The sequence below is a fragment of the Zophobas morio genome, unplaced genomic scaffold (assembly GCF_036711695.1).
Source record: "Zophobas morio isolate AGI-343-1 ecotype UQ-CSIRO unplaced genomic scaffold, CSIRO_AGI_Zmor_V1 ptg000004l, whole genome shotgun sequence".
Taxonomy (NCBI): domain Eukaryota; kingdom Metazoa; phylum Arthropoda; class Insecta; order Coleoptera; family Tenebrionidae; genus Zophobas; species Zophobas morio.
Genome location: NW_026972109.1, coordinates 19,409,030 through 19,430,743, shown reverse-complemented (window position 1 = coordinate 19,430,743; position 21,714 = coordinate 19,409,030). Strand labels below are relative to the sequence as shown.

The window sequence follows — 21,714 nt, the reverse complement described above, 5'->3', positions numbered from 1 at the left end:
TTTTGTCAGATTATTTTATTGTATTGTCATTTGTGCATGTGCAAATAATAGATAGGTGTCAGTTGAAAAAATTTGAAATAAATCATCAGGATTTTTCTATTCTAAAAAGAAAAAACTCTTTCTTCTTTTTTTATGTGACAGTTGGGATCTTGAAAGCATTTAAATGCTCATTTTGTATGAGATTGTAAAAATACTAGTTTTTTAGGAAAAAATACTTTTTCTATCGTTTTTTATTTTTCGCTGTCAAAACCATATAAAATGGGAAGTTTAAAAGGATGACCGATCTTACTCAGAGAATCAAGGACAAAAATACCTGAAGTTACGTCTATAAACTGTATTATATGTAGAAATATGTTTTTTATATTTAAACAACACAATTGCAAACAATAATTTATTTTACTGAAGGAATAAATAAAAATTGCATGTGTAATACACGCAGTTAGCTAGATCTGTCTATTAAAAGGAAATAAAAACAAAAAAGACTTTTGTTATTAGAAGACTAGAAGGAACAATCTGTATAAAACATAAAGTACATCATTTGTTCCTAAATTGATAGGATTATGGGGCGCTTATTGATTTTCTTGTACATTTTAAAGGAATTACTTTTGAATTATTTATTTGTTAATGAAAGTTTTCAAATTATCACATCAGAATTTACTTACATATTTTACTGGCATTCTTTAGAGATTCATCAAAAATATTATTAAACTTCTTAATTGTTTTATCTTTTTTGCTAGAATTATTCGCGACTTTCTTTCCCATTAATTGGAGTTTGGAGAGTTATTTTTAAATTGTCCGAAGAAGTAGAATTATGCGGAATCACTGAAATTGCTGGAATTATTTGGAATTATTTTAGAACCATTCGGGATTTAGATGCTACTTTAGAACTCTCGTAATCAACAACAGCATTATTTTTTGAATTTTGGAATTGTCACAAATAAATCTCGATTAATATAGCTTTAATAATACATATTTGTTAAATTTAGTCAATATATTTGGACATTTTTCTTTTGAGATTTAACTTTAATAGTGTCCTATTGTATTCCACTGCAATAAAAAACTATTTTTTTTTTGTTAATACATTTTGTAAAAAGTAAGTAAGTAGAGTAGGTAAGGGTGGCCTGCATGTCATACCAGACGATCATTTATAATTTTTGTGTTTTATTGTTCCTGTAACATTTCGAATTCAAATTTCCGTGTTTGAAACAGAACGCTCGTTGTATCGGAAACCTAAAAACTTGCGCTAGATTTAAGTCATAGTTCCTGCTTTCAGTAAAATGCGTGCATAGTGAAGATTGCTACTTTTGATACTATAACCCTCAATCTGTATTTTATTAATTATATTCACATAATTTTCTGGAAAATACTCAAACGCGTCACGCATTCCAAACCAATTTAGCATAAAAATTTGAATTTAATCTATTGACAGATTTTACCGCGTAGAAAAAAGTGGCTCACTTCGCAGTCAAAATGGCCTGGATCTACACGCACATGGTTAGATGATGTATTTGTGTATTCTATAGTCGCTGCCATTTCAAGGTCACAGTGTTTGATAATATAATGACTCAAATCACAAAACAATCCGGTATAATATGTTTAGTATTATGACTGTGTGTAATGATTTGAAGTGAATAAGCACACCGACGTGGTGTTTTTACCTTAATTTCTACTAATTTGAGACTAGTTTAAATGCAGTCAAATTGGATTCATCAAGTTTTAACGAATGCTAATTATATTAAGGAATAAAAATACCGGTCGAAAATGGAGAAATTGGGAATGGAAGGTCGTGTCTTTGACCCTTTTTATAAAACGCTTTTGTAGTGATGTAGACGTCGATTAAAATGTAGAGCTTTATGTTTAATAAGCTTCGCTCGGTTCTGCCATAAATAGATAGGGGGGTAAGCCCTGGAGCTCGTTGAAAGGTGCAAAATTAATTATTAAATCACAAACAGGCGCCGACAGCTGGAAACTCAGGCAATTAGCCCCTCACCCTTGTATTCAGAAGCACGTTAAATAAATATCGTTCACTACAAAATGCAAAAGATTCTCTATTGGTGAATCATCGGGGGCAGATTGCGAGCCTTTCATCAATTAACCCCAAAAGAAGACTCAAAGCTATTTTTGTTTTCCAATTATTGCTGCGAAGGCCGTGCAAAAGAATCCAGGCTATCATCCCTTCGGTCTTCTTTTTCGAGCCCTTGTAAATTGCAAACTTATCAGATTTTCTGAACAGTTTCAAAGCGTGTTTCGTTTAACCCTCTAAATTTAAGCGACTTAACGCTTTTAATCATTAATCAATATTTATTTCGTACCAACCGGAGGGCCGGAACAATTTTCAGGAGTTAGTTTCTCTTCCTCTCCTACCTATTCTTATTTAGCTTTGTCGGTCATAAACTTTTCTCTGTGCTATATTTTCCAGAGGCAGATCCGGATCGAGGATCCTCGCGCGAAAACCCTTGCTAAAATCGGAAGCGTTCCAATTAAAAGAGGATCTAAATTTAGTAATGCGATAAATTGGCATTTATTTAAATCGATTGCAAAAAAACAAACTTGTATGAAGACAAACCGTGCAGTTCCGCACGCGAGTTTGTTTTTGAACAGACCAGACCTGTATTTTTCTAAATTCTATTTCAACACTACTTGTGTAATTTCCTGGTGGATTTTATACGGGGTTGTTTTAGTTCACGTCGTTTTTACATGCTTTGCATTTGAACGATTTGTTTTTGTGCAGTTTGTATTTGAACTGTATGCTATAGGACTTTTTGTATCCGAATTTCTTATTTCTTGGTTTTTTCCTCGCGTGTGCATTACGTAGACGTTTTAGAAATATTGAGCGTTTAGTATTGAATATTAGTAAGATGTTACCTGGTTGCTAAGCTTAAGCACATAAACGAAACACAATGAATGCTAGACAATTCGATGGGATGGGCGGTACTGATGAGATCCAACAAGATCGAAACTGCAGTCTACAGCTTCCCAACGGGTTGTCTAGGCTTCGGTGTGAATAAACACTTTGCAGTATTGACTATTCTATTGATTTCCCAATTTGTGTCTTTCTTTCGGAAGTGCAATTTTTTTTAATAGAATTCGGTACGAGTTTGTTGACCTTTGGGATCGCTTTGTTTTTTCAAAAGAAACGACATTAACTTTGTCGATTCGGTTGAGAGTACTGTGTCAATAAAGCTCGCGTGTTTCTTCTATTTTCACCTCGATTAAATCCATAGTAACAAGATAGGTTTGTAAATGCAACACGTTTGAAATTTTTCGCTTCGCTTTGTCGTCCTTCGTCGCGTCCTGATAATTCTGAATATGTAATGATTGCGTTTCCCTTTGTCCTGTGTGTCGTCTCTTATTAGCAAATATTTGTCCAAATGCGTTTAATGTCAAGTATTGATTTATCCACCTGCCTTTATTAAAGTAGAACCGGAAAATCCCTCGAGTTAATTAATACTGAGTCGACGGACGTTTTTATTAATTAAAACCTTCTAATATGCAATTTTTTCGTGATCTTCAAACTTAATTAATGCAAAACGCCTAAATTTATGATAAATTACACTACCAGATTTTTGTTCGTTGTTTTATTGTGAAGATTAATTGTCCGGGCTTGACGATTTTTAATTATAACCATAAAATTCAGGAATGGACGAGGATTTGATTATCGCAAATGGGACATGCCGGATTTTACGATTACGACTTTTATTTTTTGACGTTGCGTTCTTTTTGACAGTCGGCATAAAATGGTAATATGTTGGCGTGAGTTCTAATGGTCCAATTCGAGCGAAATTTTATTTAAGGCCCCCAGAAATGTGGGAGCGGCGGACGATTAACATCAATTGCACCACGCAGTGCATAGATGAATCAGAAGAGTTGGTTTCATTTTACACAATCAGTTTTATGGAGAATTTTGTGCTCTAAAAAGTCGTGATTTGTGTATTTGAACGTGATACTTATTTTTACGTGATACTTTTTATTAATGAGATCGTTTCTTAAACTTTTTTCTTTTTGTGCTTTGTGTTATAAAACATGATGAGTTCTTTTATTAATGCATTGAACTTCCAGATGTTAAGTATGTCCGCTTCGCAGCAGAATAAAAACAGAAGTAATTGTGTTTCTTCTCCGAGGTTACAAACGTCTCTGTGTCAAAGGTGGGTCTAAAAACCAGTAACATAAAATATGTTACTGCTTGTAACGGAACTAACTACGTCATTGTTTATATATATCGACATTTCTAAAAATAAAATAACTTCAATTACACATTATAGTTTGCGTTTGTTATATTCATTCATATCACGATATGTATATTTTGTGTGGTAAACATTTTCCCCCATTTTTTGTGTTGTATCAGAGCTCTAAGAAATTGTGTTCGTCATTTATGTTTTTTTCCACATAATTAGTTCCAATGGTTTTGTTGTCCTTGAAGGTGGAATCCGCATGGTACCTACATATAGGTGTAGCTATCATTAGCGGTATCGAAGCGTTTTTTTTCATTTCTAATGAAACCAGGTAGCGGAGCTAAATATAAAATGTGTTTACTTGAGTACGTACATTCCGACAGGTAAATTATAAGTTGTGTTAAAAGTAAAAGCGTGCTCTATACGTCGCATGGAAAAAATGACCACCTCCATGCATTGCATTAAACATAAAGCGTTTTTTGTATCCCGCGAAGTTTGTTACGTGCAAGTTTCATTTGTTAAATGTTGGTCGCTTCCTGCCGCCCCATAATTCCTCGCGTTGAGGGCGAATTCGCCCTTGGAAATAAAAATAACCTTGTGGAATTTCGTTCCAAATTGTGACTATTGGTGGTATTCAAGGAAGATCTCATTGCGCGTAGAGATTGCGTGGTGAAAATTTGAATTCCAGACTTAAACGGGATGAAAAGCACGCACAAAGTCGATACAGCTCTAATAAAATATTTATAAGGACCCATGTAAATTGCCGTTATGAAATATTCAATAAACAGGCTATTAGAGTTCAAGACTTGTATCACATCGGCGGTAATACCCGACATGATATTGTGTATTTTCTACAAACAAGCCAGTTCCATCGATCGGATGCTAAAAAAGCGCTCGATTGTTCGGAAAAAATCCGACGGTTTCACGTCATGTTGATAGGCGACATGCATCCATTCAGGTTTACATGACGTAGGTCAAGTGGTCGATTTTGTGATGGGCTATGGTTTTTCGAAAGCAATCGCAATGGATTTGCCACCGGATTCTCAAACAGTAGCAAAATTGCACCATTTGTGCAGTACAAGTAGTCTAAAAAATGCGATATATAGGTTTTGGAGCTTGTATTTACTTATTTTAGTTTTGTTATTTGGAGAGTAAAGCGTCATATGTGCAATGTGTTGTGCATAGGTGACACAGAAAACACGTCATTTATATGCTTGCTGTTATCATATTTATATTTTCATACCGCGTATTCTAATCATCATTACATTTTAATACAGTGAGCTAAGCTTTCGTAATTTTAAGCAGATTACAGTAGTTATAATCTGTGTTAGAAATTAAAGAGGCTTTGTATTCTCAAGGGCACACAGAAATAATACCCTAGTTGTGTAGTCAGTGTATTTTGTTTCGAGTATTTGTTTTTCACTGTATGTTCGCAGGTCAGATCAAAAGTGAAATCGTTTGGAGCTAACTACCGTATTTAATAATTCACTACTATATTAATTTAACGTTTTAGATTAATCGCAAGTCGTGGTTTTCACAGTTGAACGCATTTTCAACTCTGAGATATTATTTTTGTGCATATAATATGTAAAGTAATGTTTGTTCAGGAACCTTCAACCCCGTATTCCCGGCTAGATTTATTCTTACAGGGAATGTAATATAAACAACTGGCCCTATGCTTCTGGTATCAAGGGCGGCTTTGTTATTCCAAAAAAATGTGCCGCTCTTTACAAATATGTTATGAGCTTTTTATACTCCACAAACCGAGTGATTCAACTGTAAGAAAAGAAAATTTTCAATTTTATATTTTTATTGAAATGCTGAAATGCTTTGTCTTAAAAAAAAATAAACACTGAAAAATCTAATGGTGTCAAGTCCGGGAAGCGTGGCGGATAATATCTTTAGAAAATTACTCGATTGGTATAAAATTCTTCTTAAAAATTCAAAGATGATTTATCATGGTTTGAGCAATAAAATAATGAAAAACACAAAAAACGGGAACAAAACCGTAATAGTGACATTAGTCAGTGTGGTAACAAGGCGGTAAATTAATTAACAAAAGAAATTTCAGAGCCACCTTGATGCTAAAATAGTTACAGACAGTAAAATGTAAGCAAAGACATATCTTCCAATTTGCGGCCTACTTCAAACCGTTAGTTTTTTTTGACACTTGTGGTAATTGCGTATTTTCAACTCCTCTGTGTGCGATAGTCGCCTCGAGTCCGATAACCTCCTCTGTTTTGATTTCTGTAATTGCTCTCGGTGATGGAATCCCGAAGCCGGAGCAATAGCGTTCCCAGCGTCGAGGCGATGAGGTGTGACGTCGTTCTGTGGGCGCCGTGTGACTTTGATAGACGAGTAAAACGTCGCGTGACGGCCGATAGCGTTCTGGAATAGGAAGGCATCGATAGCCAAACGCACGAACGCGTTTCAATTTATAGATTAGTTACGCACATATGATTCCATTTACATCTTGATTTCTCCATCAAACTTCTCGACTCCTTCGAGACCGAGAAAAGAATGATCCGAGATCGATGCTTATCGTGATGCAACCAGTTTTACGTACAAAGCGCACCATCAGCAAAGGCGTATATCCCGGAAGATCGACGACGGAAATGCCTCCGGCTTTGTTAAAAATATTGAATTGGAACCGACATGCTTTTTTGATGAAAGGGAGTAGGTGGTAGGTATATTCGGGCTGATGAAGTGCTGGCTGAAAGAGAATTATGAGCTATTATGAAGTACTGCTGCGAGCAAAATTATTACGAGAGTTCGGTTTTGTGTAGTCTTTTCGAGAGTTAATGCGTCGAGGAGACACGAGTGGGTTTTATGGGAAACGATTTTCTGTTTCTTTGGGGAGGTTTAATGATGGGGAATCGAAAACGGAACGCGGAAGAGTTGGAATTTAAAATACGGCGTTTGCTAGATGATTGGTGGTGACATCACAAAAAAATATTTAAACTGTTGGTTTCGGGAATCATTCCATACATCTTTATTTATTTCACGTTTGTTATACGATTTTCTACGAGTCATTGTTTTTGACGTACACCGGTGAAGTTATTAGCTTGCGACATCGCGCTTTCGTGATCGATTTTTGGCGCTCTACATAGGTATATTTACCTTCAGCTTATGCCCTTCCCACCATAAACATTTTTTAATTTGTAAATGAGCGTTAAGCAAAGGTAAACAAGCGCGATTAACGTCAACAAACCAACACGCGTTTTACCCACTCACACTTAATAACATTGTATGTGATTATTAACTCCAACAAATCAGCTGTTTTTTGCCTGCCATTGGAGTGGATAATTGCCTGATTAGAGTTTACTGTTACGTGTCGATGTATGTCACAAGTTTCTTAATGCAAACTCGTACGAAATTCCATCAATCACCTCACAATGCATAATCGGCTTAGAACAGCTCGAAGAGTGCATCGAGATCTGGCTTTGTGAACTTGTAAGTGTTTGCTTCCAATCCATATATCTTGTTTCCACACCGCCTCGAGATACCTATTCATCACAGGTGAATGTGTTCGAAAGCCGATTTTTTTTCTAACCGATTCGCGGATGACTCGTTAAACTTTTGCACCTGTTATTCGGTTTTTATCGATTGCCGACAAGCCGAGAACAAATCGCTTTTGTATAGGGCTCCGTCTGCGTCGAATTTATCTTGCTGCGGACTCGGTCGGTTGATTAGAACGGATAAAAATATACGATTTTTTTTCGGAAGCGTCCGTCGACGAGCGTGGAATTTATGCGTTTTGTACAACTAAAATTGGAAGCCACAGCACGCATATAACAATTTTGCAATTGATGAAAGAGTTCAGTGGAACTACAGACACTGAGTTTCCCAAGTTCCTCAGCGGGATAATAGATTTAGTAAAATCATAAATAGATAATAACTTCCAGGCGGGATCCTGTTTTAATGTATGCTCACGCTTATAACCAACTTTGTTTCTGAATAATAATAGAAGAGAAAACAACTTGTTAGAAAATAAAAAACCTTCTAATTTAGTTTCCCAGTTGATATTTAGTCTTTTTCGTGTGTTTTATCGTTACCTTGAATATTCGTTCCTACGTGGGTTGCTATCCGTGTAATTAGTTGCTAGCTTACCAATTGCGGCGAATATAGCCTACGCAGTGCCTAAATAATTCTGTAACAGTGATATTTTACGTAAGATAGCACAGGATACTAAGCCACTGCAGGTAATACACCCGAAGATTGAACCTATTATTTGATAAAAATAGTGATGTTTAGTGTAAACTAACAAAATGTTTGTTTATTGGTCATTTCTTTTCTATTTTGCATTATTCAGCATACTTTATTGGCAAACAGTTTAGTAGTCTCGAAATTTTTTGAAAGGGTTATCTTTGTGTGTGAATTACGACTTGTTCAAAATGTGATAAACGTTAAAATGGGTTCGTCACTTGAAAGAAAATATCTAAATAATCAGGGTGTAGGAAATAATTTAGAGCCTCAATGTGGAATTTGGTGTTTTTTCAGAGGGTTTTTATGGTGATAAAATACTGTTTTTTGCTAAAATATTTGAATCAACATCAAATTGTTGGTGGGGATGATTAGTCAAATTTTGGTTAGCGTTTTGCCATCTGGATGATATTTCTAATATACATATACATACAAAATTTGACAACAGTCGGTCGAGTAGTTTCGGAGATCATGTCATGAAACATCGAAAAAACATGAAACTGACAAGTCGCCCGATGGACTCGATTACTATATTTTCTTAGTTTACGCTTGGGGAGTAAAAAGGACACAAGTGACAATCAGTAAGTTTTTCAATATTGTAGTTGTGATATTAATATGTATTTATATGCATTCTCATTTGTTTTTATAGACAGTGGATGGTATTTAAACACATAAATGTGTTTATGTAATGTTTGTAGAATAACAGCGAAACTTTTATTAATGAAATTACTTTTAAATATTCACAACACAAATGTGAATTTGGTTTGCAAATATGGAAAACACGAAACTTTAATTAATTTAGTTAATAACATTTAATTCATGAAAGTTTAATTTTCGAGAATTATTTTATTTTTACTTGTCGAGCATATGTTAATGAAATATTGTAGTAGGTCTATATGAAGAATGGATATTTTTATGTTTTCGCAACGTTTCACAGTTGCTAGAGTTTGAAAAAATAGGTCTTCCATTTCCGTTGTCGTTCGTCGTTTCTCGTCTGTGGGCGATGTTGTTAGCCAAATGATCTCTCAAACTACGGCAGTAGTTGTTGGGAAAATATTAGATGTATTTTAGGAATACGTAGGTAGTAAAACACAAATCAGACTTTATCTATTCATCCCAACCAAGGCCAGTTTTTGATGACGTCATCTCAAAATTGTAATGAGTAAATCTTATTTCAAATGTCTAAAGTAATACACTTCTATAGCTGCAATTTATTAACCCATCTCTATTTTTAATCTCATCAATGTATGTAGATTTTTAAGCAAAACTAATAATTGTTCCACAACATTTTATAATTTAACTCAGAAACTACGAAATGAATTGCTCTGAAACTTATCAGACGCACCTGAAATCAGAATTGACTTATCCGTTCCTTCTACAAACTTGATAATGTCATCACAAAATATTCTTAAGTAAATTGCGGTCAAAATTTGTAGTGTGAAGTGTTCCTTCGTCGTTCTATTCTGTCCGGGAAGACACATCCCTGCCATGAGAACCATTTGGCTAATTGTTGAATTAATTAGATAAATTGTGTTGGGTAATGATTAATCCACAGTTTAAGACAAAGACAAAATAAATGACGCAAAATTAAACAAAGGAGGTATTAAATACCATTTTGCGTGTTTACTCTTAATTGTCACCGGTGATTTAATTGTTTCCTCGATGCAAAACACCTAGGACTTAATAGAAAGTCTGTTTAATTCTTCACTACACTGCTTTGTAAAAAAATGTTTGGTGAAAACTAATTATAGAAATAAAAATCAAATAAATAAAATTCCATATTCAAGACTAAAATCATGAAACAATTTGCGATGTTTTACACAACTACATATATCTAATTGGTTTTATGTTCCTCCTATTCAACAGAAAAAAAAGATCCAAAAATCTATTTCTATTCCGCTGTGTTGAAGTATCTATTATAATTATTATTATTACATTCTGTCGTCCAGAAAAATAATGATTTCAAGCAATGATCGACTGCTGGAGCGAAAGAAGCTGGATCTTTTTGTTTGTCGCAACGATCTTCTTCGGAATATGTGATTTGTATATGAAGTCTGCTGAGTTCGGTGTCTCAGAATGCTAGGGCTTAGAAAATTAGATCGTTTGCTTTTTTATTTTGCATTACCTATTTATTGTCTAGATCTAGACAACTTATGACCAAAATGGTGTTTCTTTTATTATCACTGTTACCAACACTACAAGTTACTTACATCCACATCGTCAAAAAAAAATGTTAACAGCAATATCAATTATGCTGGATCAAAAAGATCGACTCTTTTTTATTGAAGATTATACACAATAGGCAAAAAGTGTCATTTTTCCGTGCCATGGATGAGTACAACGTTTTGATTGATGTCACAACTAATGTATTTATTCTCACAAAAAAATTAATTGTGGAATTAAAAAAAAAATTAATCGGCAATGTAAAATTTCTTCAGAGGTGCAGTTGTATGTGTCCTTCTAACCTTTCTTTTAGATGATAAAATGATTAAAAACATCTCAAAGTGTTGTTAAAGTTATTAATTTTTTTTTTTATTATTTAGTTCGTTTTTAAAATGCGGGTAAAGAATTATGTTAGGGTTGGTGTCACATTTATATATCGGAGTTAGTAATATTTATTGCCACCAAAAATCTCACGACGTCTTTATGGAAGAATTACTGAATAAGTTTTTACAAAAAAATATTCCCAAATGTGCCTAAGGGCCAAGGAATTTTTTTGATCACAAACTTTTACAAATTTTTTTAAATCTATACATACTCTTAAACTTGGTGGAGAACAAATGCATAGGTAGATTTTTTTGAAATACCTACCTTTGATTACAAAAAGATGTCACAAACAAATAAACTTTTAAGCACGTCCGAGTATTGACCTGTCAAGAAGATCATTTACGGCAGATATCCTTCATTCCAGTACGTATTTGGTTTGGTTTTTTCGTTATTAGGCGCGCCCTAGATACGAGAAGAATCGCTTCTGCCAAGATTAGTTATTCAATCTTCATTATACAAATTCCGGCAACGTTATCGTCATTTCTCCTTTGTCTTTGTCTCGGGTCGGGCTCCCGACATTTCCGAGACCCCAGACCGCAGTTACCGAGCGAAGTTTTCTTATAAAACTCGTGACGGCGGGCTAGCGCGTGAGTAATTCTTGTGCGTGGGGAACGAGGGCCGGATTACCATCCGGAGCAGATGACGTCGAGACGCTGCCGACGCCACCGCCACCGACCGACGCCGATAATGAGGGGATTGATGAAACTAACCCTGTTGAAATTATCTCGGCATAACCATATACAATCACGGATCAGCCGACTGACTTGCTAAAACCGGCCGACATGGATACCGATTATATTCGCTTTCTGATCATCAATTCAGACGCGATAGTCATGGTAAATCATTTAGCAGTAATCGCAGTTTGGCCGAGGCTGGCATGCCGGATGGATAAAAGGATCATGTTAGGCGTAGAGGCTACTACGAGCGTCTGGAATTTAGGGGTAGTCGAGTTTAGCATTAATCTGTAATATCTGTTTAATAAATCAGTCATCCTTTTCAGTTTTTTGTTAGCTAAGGGTATTTTGAAGCTCTGTTTCAACAACTATCTTTTATAATTCCTAAAATAGAGGTTTTGTTTTAACCTCAACACACCCCAACATCGATCATCTGTGAGGTCGAAAGAATAAAACGGTAAAACAATTAAACAAAACATTTAAAATGTAGTGTTATATTATTATACAGTGGTGGTAATAATATAAAGGACAACATTCTTTAAATCTTTATGCATCAAACTAATAACAAAAGATAAAATTAAAATTTAGGAAGCTTTGTTCTCCAGTATTTTATGGATAAATTTCTACAGAAATAGGAATTTTTTTCATCGTTTATATATATTTTTCAAATTGTTTATGAATTCCTACTATTTATGTTACGATAGAAGAGTTTTAGATACGTTACTGACTATGCTAAACCGGTCATTTAAATAATAATAATTAATATTTTACATTTTACAAATTATTATTGAAAAAGTAAATAGCCAGGTAACTGAGAACGCTACCAGAGAACTGAGATTTTGAATCAGAAATGAGTTTTATTTCCAAAGTTTTTTATTAACATGAATAATAATTTAGATTTTAGGTAGTAAATTTGTTTTAATTTTAATTGTTTTTCCTTTGAACTCCAATAGGCAGGTTTTCGATATTTTGGTATTCTATAGTGTAGTTTAGGAAATATCGTTGTACACGGACAGTAGTACAATAGCAAGAGATATTTACAACTTAAAGTTGTCGCGTGGCGGTAATCCGCAGATCTTAAATTTCTAAAGCAGCGGAAGTCCGACCCTCTGGATACGATTACCTGTTAAATGTTCGCTGACAAATTCGGGTGGAGTGGTGTGAGCCATAAATATTTCTTACCATTGTATTACTGTCCGCCTCGTCATTGTCAATCAAATTTTATAGGGTACAACGATATTTCCTAAACTATATCTAGGTTGCTCACAGCCACGAAATGTACAAAAGCAACTTGGAGATTTAATTTCTAGCTTTCGTGGAAAGTAGCAACATCCTGAACTTTGATGAACTTTTAGTGTACCACTGATCAATCGAATTCAGGTATCCATTTCTTTTGTCTCCAAATCAGTTACAGTATATATTTTTAAGTTTTCTTGATGGCATTACCAAATTCTTCTACATTCGTTGTTAGCACCAAGAGCGATTTGGTCCGTTGTTCTTTCGCAAACAGCACCTATTCCGTCAGGAGCTCCTTCGCTTCTTGATAGTACCGAGACCAGTACAGAAGCCCAGGGCATAGACTAGACATTTTACATTCTAAAAAAAAACTTTCTACTTTTACGTTTTCTCGACCTTTCATGACCCCTAGAGTACGACGAAATAGGTCTCCCCTTTCCGTCGGTCAGTCCGCTTGTTTGTCTATCTGTCTGTCCGTCTGTCCGTCTGTCTGTCTGCCGTCCCGGTTTTTATTAGACAGATTATCTCCGAAAGTACTGAGCCGATTGTTGTCAAATTTTGTATTTATATTAGGAATATCATGTAGATGGTAAAACGCTAACCAAAATTTGTGTAGTCATCCCCACCAATAATGTGATGACGTCACTTCAAAATTTCACATAGTAAATGGGTTTTAAATTGTATGAAATAACTTAGTCCTACACATGTAGGTCATGACTCTGTATTTTGTTTTTACTCGAAACGTCCAGATTTTTGGAAAAAAAAAATTAAAATTGTGAAACAACATCTTGCAATTTAATTTTGAATCTGCTAAACCGAATGCTTTGAAATCTTGCAGATGTGTTAAAGTTATGATAATGATAATAAATTTTTAATCAAAATATATTTACTTAACCCCTCCAAAAAATTGATGACGTCAGCTCAAAATTTTGCCGAATAAATCCTCTCTAAAATGTAGAAAATATGATGAGTTTGTACTTGTGATTTATCATTCCATTTTTGGATTTGTTCATAGAGGGTAACTCAAAAAAATTAATGAATGCGTGAATTTATTTTATTGATTTAATCAGGAACTACAAAATCGAATGCCTTGAAATCTTGGAGATGTTTTAGAGTTATCATAAGCACGGTAAATTTTTGATCAAAATGTGTTTGCTCATATTTGTGATTTATCACTGCATTAATATTTTATAGATTTGGTTATACAGGTGTCTTAAAAATTAATGACTGAGTCAATTTATTTTATTGTTTAAATCAAGAATTAGAAAAGTATATACTTTGAAATCTTGCAGACGTTTTGAAGTTATTGTAAGCATGGTAACTTTTTAATCAAAATGTATCTGGTTATCAACTCAAAGAATTGATTACGTTATCTCAAAATGTTGCCGAATAAATCCTATCTAAAATGTGCGAAATACTTATGATCAATCTATTCTTGTAATTTATCATTGCTTTCATATTTTTTAGATTTGCTTATAGAGGGTGACTCAAAATAATTGATAAATCAATCAATTTATTTTATTGAATAAATCAAGAATTGCAAAACTGAATGCTTTGAAATCTTGCAGACGTTTTAAAGTCCTTGTAAGCATGATAAATTGTTAACAAAAATAAATCAGTTTATTCCCCCCAAAAAATTGATGACGTTATCTCAAAATTTTGCCGAATAAATTCTACCCAAAATATGTAAAATACGACGAGTTTTTACTTGTCATTCATCATTGCATTCATATTTATTTATTGATAAAATTAAGAACGAGTCACCCTGTTTTCTTGAAAATGTGAAAATACAAACGTCTTTCAATTTAATAAGAATTATAATAATGATATTGAGAACATTTTGTCGGTTGTAGCTTACTACTTAATAGTTTTGATCCTCTGTTGTGAGAGGACGAACTCATTCAAATGAAACTAATTTCCACGTGACATTCTTCCAATGTATAAACATAACACTGTCAAGTTGTTTTTCTTATCAAGAATGACCGAAGGACGTACAGTAATGGAGTCTATCGGCCAATTTGGTATGTTCATACTCTCTCGATATTTCATAATCCCTAGACAAAGCCGTAGCTAGGGGGAAGCTAGGGGATTCTGACCATCCCCTAGATCTAGGCAAGTTATAAATTGACCAAATGTGAATTACAACATCGAAAATCAAAATAAAATGTAGCGTTTTATTCAATAAGCAGAAATCATGTCAATAAAAAAGTCTGGACCGTCGGCATTGATCCGGTTATTGCAATTCGTAGAAAACACCTTTTAGTTTAGTTTCTATTTCACTTTCACGTCTACAGGTTGATAAGAGTTGTCGCTATTTGTTTTAAATTATGAGTACCATAAATGATTTTCAGTTCAGTCTTCAGTCGCACCTGTGTTATTACCAGGCTTCGGCGGTTTTAAGTGAAAACTCGCCGAATAACCCTCACTGGAACTACGTACTGCGTTTCATAGACCTCCGAGATACGGCATACCGCAAGACGCTATCATATCTACCCGTTAAATCATTTATCCATTCCCTTTCAAGAAAAGTGAATGATTTTTATACATAATTACCAATCGTTTTACATTTTCATGGGTCAGACGAGTGCATTTTGATGTTAATAAGTCCTTGAATAATGAAAATGATCGTTCAACATCGACGCTACTAATAGGTGGATGATCGAAATATTGTTTAAATTGTTGTCGATACGGATCATTTTTCGTCTAAATCTGTCAACATCAAATCTTGTAATATATGGAGGTCCGGATTTTTGCTCAAAACAGTTTGTACTTGTGTTTTAAGTTGACTACCAAATCCGTCTGAAAGACTTTAGTGGTTTTTAATTTGGCAATACTTTCGGGTAAAGGAAGGTTTTGAGTTTCAAGAAATTCTATGGTGTGTGGTAAATCTTTGAATTGAGATTCAATATATTTCAACTGCTCCTTTACACCGGCTTTGTTGAGAATATTTTTGCAGTCTAAGATGCTACGAGCATCGTCTTTTAAATTTAAAATAACAGTTTTTACTGCCTCAAAATTATGGCATAACTGATATATGCGTCCTTGCAAAAATGTAGATGACATCAACACAAAATTTTGTAATAGAAAAACTCACTTGTAACAAACGGTGAGCATGTTTCTTTACTCTCTAAGAAAACAGAGGGTGGGTGGGCGGGGCTAGTATTTGTTAAGATAAGAGTGATTTTGGCACTTTTGACATTTTCGATCATTTTTCAACTATATCCAAAATTAGTTGAAGACATTTTCTTGTACATTCGATATCCAGAAGTCATTTTCGGCTTCGGTTCTTCGGAAATTTCTGCCGTTTTTCTAAAATCGCTAATTGAAATACAGCAATTTTTAGATTTTCGTCAAAATAGCTCTCTACAAAAATTGTATAGATAAAAAAGGAATTTGCATCCTCCCAACAAATTGATGACGACATCCGAAAATTTTGCTAGATAAATCCTATTTGAACGATTTATTAGTTACTCTCGTAGAAGTCTAGATTTTTGGAAACAATTTAAAATTTCAGAAAAAGAAGGTGAAAATTTTCTTAGAAAATACAAAATCGACAAAATTGTACAACTGATAACTGGCTGAAAAGATTGTGGGTTTATAGTATTTTTTTTCAATAAGCTCAAACAGTTTTACACCCCTTGGTATTCGTTTATCAAAACATTTTGTAGAAAATTTTGGGCACTCAAGTTTTTGGTTTTTGAAAATATTAAAAAATAAATCAGGGCGCCTGCTGTTTCCATTAACAAAAAATTGAAAAAATGTTACATTACTTACTGATTTTTTTTTTAAATTTAACAATTTGTGGAATGCCTGGTATTTTTTCGATAATTTGACAGAGTCCTGAAGGTCCTTGATGTTTGTTTGTTTCGGAAACAATTTAAAAAAACCTGAAGGACCCTTGGTGTTTTTGAAAGAAATTACAAGAGTTTTGGAATCATTTCCATAAAAAAAAACTGAAAAATTCTCAAACTCCTTGGTGTCTTTTTCTAAGAATTGAAAAGAATCTTGTGACTTTTGGTGTTTAGTTTTAGGAAAAAATAGAATCTCTCGACAGAAAAACATAGTTAGATACATATTTTTATTTTAGCTTATAATGGTTGCCATGAAAAACAAAATTCGCAAAATCAAATCTTTTAATTTTTCGAAAGCAAGATTTGACAAGCTGTGCTTTATGGGCGAGGGAAGTAGTGTGGAAGTAATCTTCGATTAATTTTTTTAATAATGGGAATTTAAATCCTGAAAGATACTTAAGGCTGTCGCGGGAACGTATAGTGCCTAGACTTAGAGAATTGTTTCTCAACTATCAAAATCTGGAGTTACCAGCAGAAACTATTTGGTTTCAACAAGACAGTGATCCACGCCATTTTGAACTTCAAATGCGCCAGTACTTAAATGAAACTTTTCCAGACAGATGGATAGGCCGAAGGGGTACTATTGAGTGGCCAGCCAGGTCATCTGTTTTGATACTGCTTGACTTTTTTTTTGTGGGGCTATTTGAAGAATCGCGTTTATATCAATGGACCGATTCACATTGAAAACTTATAGGAACGCATACGAAACGAAATTGCTAGCATTCATCCAGAAATTCTCATTAACTCGCTACAAAATTTTATTTGTAATTTATTTTATTATTTTATTATAAATCTTATCACCACACGATAAGAAAAAGCATGGCAACCTAACCTCATAAAATATTTTGTGCAATTTGTGCATTTATTCCGTTTAAATTGTCCTACAATAATCTTCACACTGGATAAAATAATTCAATATGAGTTGTTCAGTGATTACTGAGTGAGGTGGTCCGAGTTAATCCCTAGTTTGACGGGCTCCCAGAACATGTCACAATGCTACCGATGGAGGTGTTGAGGAAGACAAGCTGCTCGAAGGTCTTCATCTCGGGCCTTTTGTATGCGGCCTGGGTGAAGTCCGAGATGGCCCTTTCACGGGGTCGCGCACTACCATCACAGAGTTTCGTGGAGGCATTCATGTGCTGCATCCAGCACCAATGAATGGATCAATTTGTGCATTTATTCCGTTTAATTTGTCCTACAATAATCATCACACCGAATAAAATAATTCAATGTGAGTTGTTCGGTGATTTCTGAGTGACAATGGAAAATTCACTTTGACATTTTGATTTTCCATGGCTAATCCAAACACGCGATAGTCGAACTGAGACGGAACGTTTCGCGACAAATCGGATCGAGCGCGAGTTTCAAAATACGATTTTTAAAGCCTTTTTACCGTGAATGATGCAACGATTTGAAAAAATACTGGTCGATAGCCCTCTTTTACTTCCATAAATGCATCATTAAATAATAGTTTTAAAGTGATCTAGTGAGATATTATAAAATAAAAACCAATTTCACATGTTAATTCCTTATGCCCAAACTTGGATGCGGCACCCTGTATATGTTTATTTGTTGTGTTGAAGGTGGCAGAACTTTTTGTGTAAAACATCGACACAGCGTACGCATTATAATGCGTTAACTAAAATTTCCGAATTGTTATCTGTATTCCCAAAAATTTAGACATCTATGCAAAAAATGATAAATCAATATGAGGCCCTTAGATGGTGTTTTGCTCCTGTTTCAAAGACAAGTGTAGACATTTTTTCAGCGATAGGGTTTCATGTTTAGTGGCGTAGCAAATCTACAACAATAATTTTAATACGATTTATTCTATCCAAACACGAGGCGAGGATTGACCTTTTCGAATTATCGCCGTTAGCTTCAGCGCTTTCAGCGCTAACATAAACAATAATTTATAGTATTAATTAATTAAAGCGAACCCACCGCTGCTCCTCAAAGTAGAAACGGAAATCGGATCAAAAGTATAATTATCGTCAAGTCGCAGCCTCGTAGAAACGAAATTGTTAGAGGAGCGACTCACTTTCACAGTTTCAATAATCATTTGAAAGCGTTCGGTTCGTACTTCCTCTTTTAGTGTTGCATACAAGTTTCACTGACATTTCAGGCTGCTTTCAGTTTTCTTCCATTGCATCGTGCCTGCGACTGACGATGCGAAAATTACATTTGAATTTTTTCCGTGTTCGCCAGCCGCTCTAAGTGCTTCTAACCGAACCGAATCGTTCCCGGAAGTTGATTGCGATTTGCGCTGCAACTTTGAAGTTGGAAATAATTCCATCCTAAGATTGAATAAGCAGATTCATTTCAATTCGCCCACGTCTCTTAGAAATCTTCGGAATAAGAACAAATTCCCGAAGCGGCGCCGTAAACATGTAGTTTTTTTCTTCGGTTTTCTCCTTTTCGATTTAATAGGGACTTATTTCACTGCTTAACTAGTTACTGACGAGACGGCGGTGTTTATTGAGTGAACCCGTCGCAATACTGTGGATGTCACGATAACAAGACATAATCATCGGGGCTGATTAATAGTGTTGCATTATGCGACCTCTGTGGGGTAGCGAAATACATCTCCTTGCTAAATGATTAATTAATGTATTACACCCAGCCTTAAACCGTCCCCGTAGACTTCCTGTCTGTCAGACATTTGTGAACAAGAAATTGTTGCCATCCCGCGTGCAGAAATGGTGGTCTTAATTACTTGCGGGGTTTTTGTATGTGGTCGCAAATTGTGAAGCCGACATCGGAGCAACGATAGGACTGGCAGTTTTCGACATATAATTTATTTAAAATGTTAACTATTTTGCTTACGTGCAAGATCATTTTTGTAACCGTTTTCGAAATTTCTGTGGTGACCGTGGAATTTTGTAGGTGATCTTATCCAGAAATAAGGTTTGAGTTGAAGATAACTCGATCCGAATGCTGAACACAACTATTTTCATTAAATTAGTAGTGTAAATTAGGAGACGTAACACAAAACCCGAACTAGCCTAGACACGTTCTGCCTTGCTGCCACGTAACCTACCCACTTCTCACGCATGTTCCTTGTTGTTTCTTTAGCAGAAAACAGGGTCGTAACGGAATAGGCGACAGAACCCAGTGCTCATACAAAAAAAATTGTTCATATAGTACGTACGTAATCTCCCCCTAGTATCAAGAATCAGTTCAGATCATTACATCTACACACAGTATAATGGCTGGGAGGGATACAATGGGTTTCGATTACTCTGATTTTCTGTTTTGACACTGATAACAAATTGGGTCATATATTAAACAATGCATAGAAATTTTATCTTGGATAAAATTTTAAACCTCTGATTTTTTCTTCCGATTCAAAACAATAATTCATAATCGCCATAAATTTAATGTTTTCCATTGTCCACAATTAATTTTTTGCCGTTTCAATGTTTGGCAAACAATAATCACAACATTGCTGCTACAAGACATAAATTATAACATCGTTATATTTTAGGTTACTTTTTGGTCACTCTAATCATCTAATGGATGCGTAGATTTGGTGGAAGGCTTTACCATACAACTTCTATATCCCTAGGATATCGTTAAGGGTTGTGACTGATATATTGTGGTCTAATCTCTTTTCTTTTATATTTATTTTTATAAGGAGTGTGTGTGACTAGATGTGTATATTGTAACCGTAGTGCTAGGGCGTAACAGTTATGTATAGTTCATTTCTTTAAATATAGCTGGATTTGGTAATCTCTGGACCATATAATAAATAGACGTGATTCTACTATTGTCGTCTTAATTTTTACTTTCCGAGCTAAGTTAAGGAAGTATTGTAATCGAGTCCATCGTGCGACTCTATCTTCATATATTCTCGATGAGTCATGACCTTTAGAATACGAAAAAATAGGTTTCCCGTTTTCGCCCTGTCTTATCTGTCCGCAGTCCGTTTCGATTTTTATTAGACAGAAAATTTCTGAAACTACTAGGTTGACTGTTGTCAGATTTTGTATGTGTATTATGAATATCATATAGATAGTAAAACACTAACCAAACTTTGTCTAATCATCCCCAACGGCAATATGATTATGTCATCTCAAAATTGTACATAGTGAATGGGTTTTAAATTGTATAATTAACATACTCCTACACGTGTAGTTTATAAATTCGTATTTAGTTTTTACCCAAGACATTCAGATCTGTGTAAAAAAATCAAAATTGTTTAACAACATTTTGCAATGTAATTCTGAATCTGTAAAATCTAATGCTTTTGAAATCTTGCAGAAAAAGTCTTAAAGTTGTCGTAGGCATGGTAAATTTTTAACCAAAATATATTGTTTATCCTCTCCCAAAAATTGATGACATCGTCTCAAAGTTTTTCCGAATAAATAGTATCGAATATGTGCAAAATATGATAAGCCTATACTTGTGATTTATCACTGCATTAATATACCGTGTGTTCATTAATTATTTAGATCAAAGAATGCTGTGCGATTTTGAACGTATGTCTTCTCGGTTTCGGATACTTTTCAGATTATGCAATTAAACATTTATGTGTGTAATGTTGGTTGCATACCGACGTAAATCAATTTACAAACGAAGGTTAGCTCTTGCCTGTTGAAAACTAGAAAAACTAGTGAAAGAAAATAACTTCTGCAGATTTGTGAATAAGTTTACTTAAAAGGCGAAAATAAATTTAACGAAACTGTTGGAAATGGTATCCGTTCTTCTGTATACATAAATTGACACGTCTTTTCATGTTATCAAACACTTTTTGTAGTGTAGCAGGAGTAATATGAGCACACTTTTCGGCAATTCTGTCTTTCAGTTTTTCTATGGTGTGAATGGAAGTTTTAAAAATGGTGTTTTTTAGATGACCGAACAAGAAGTAATCCAGAGGGGTTAAATCTGGTAACCTTGATACTCAGTACCGGAGAGATTAAATCAAGCTTCATCAGAAAAGAAGGTTAAATCCAGTAAGTTATCATCATTTAGATGTTCAAGAAACCATCTGCAGTAGGCAATACGTTTATTAAAATCAGTCGGCAAAAG

General features: G+C 34.6%; 1 protein-coding gene across 10 annotated transcripts in view; it reads left to right on the top strand.

Annotated features, from left to right (window-relative positions):
- Camta (Calmodulin-binding transcription activator) overlaps positions 1-21,714 on the top strand; it is a 339,661-nt gene that overhangs the window by 8,273 nt on the left and 309,674 nt on the right. Inside the window, exon 1 of one of the 10 annotated variants that reach the window (XM_064076737.1) lies at positions 21,584-21,638. The exons of the other annotated variants lie outside the window; for them this stretch is intronic. The gene's annotated coding sequence lies outside the window, so the exon portion shown is untranslated. Of the gene's footprint in view, positions 1-21,583; positions 21,639-21,714 lie in introns of those variants that run through there. 10 annotated transcript variants of the gene reach the window in all.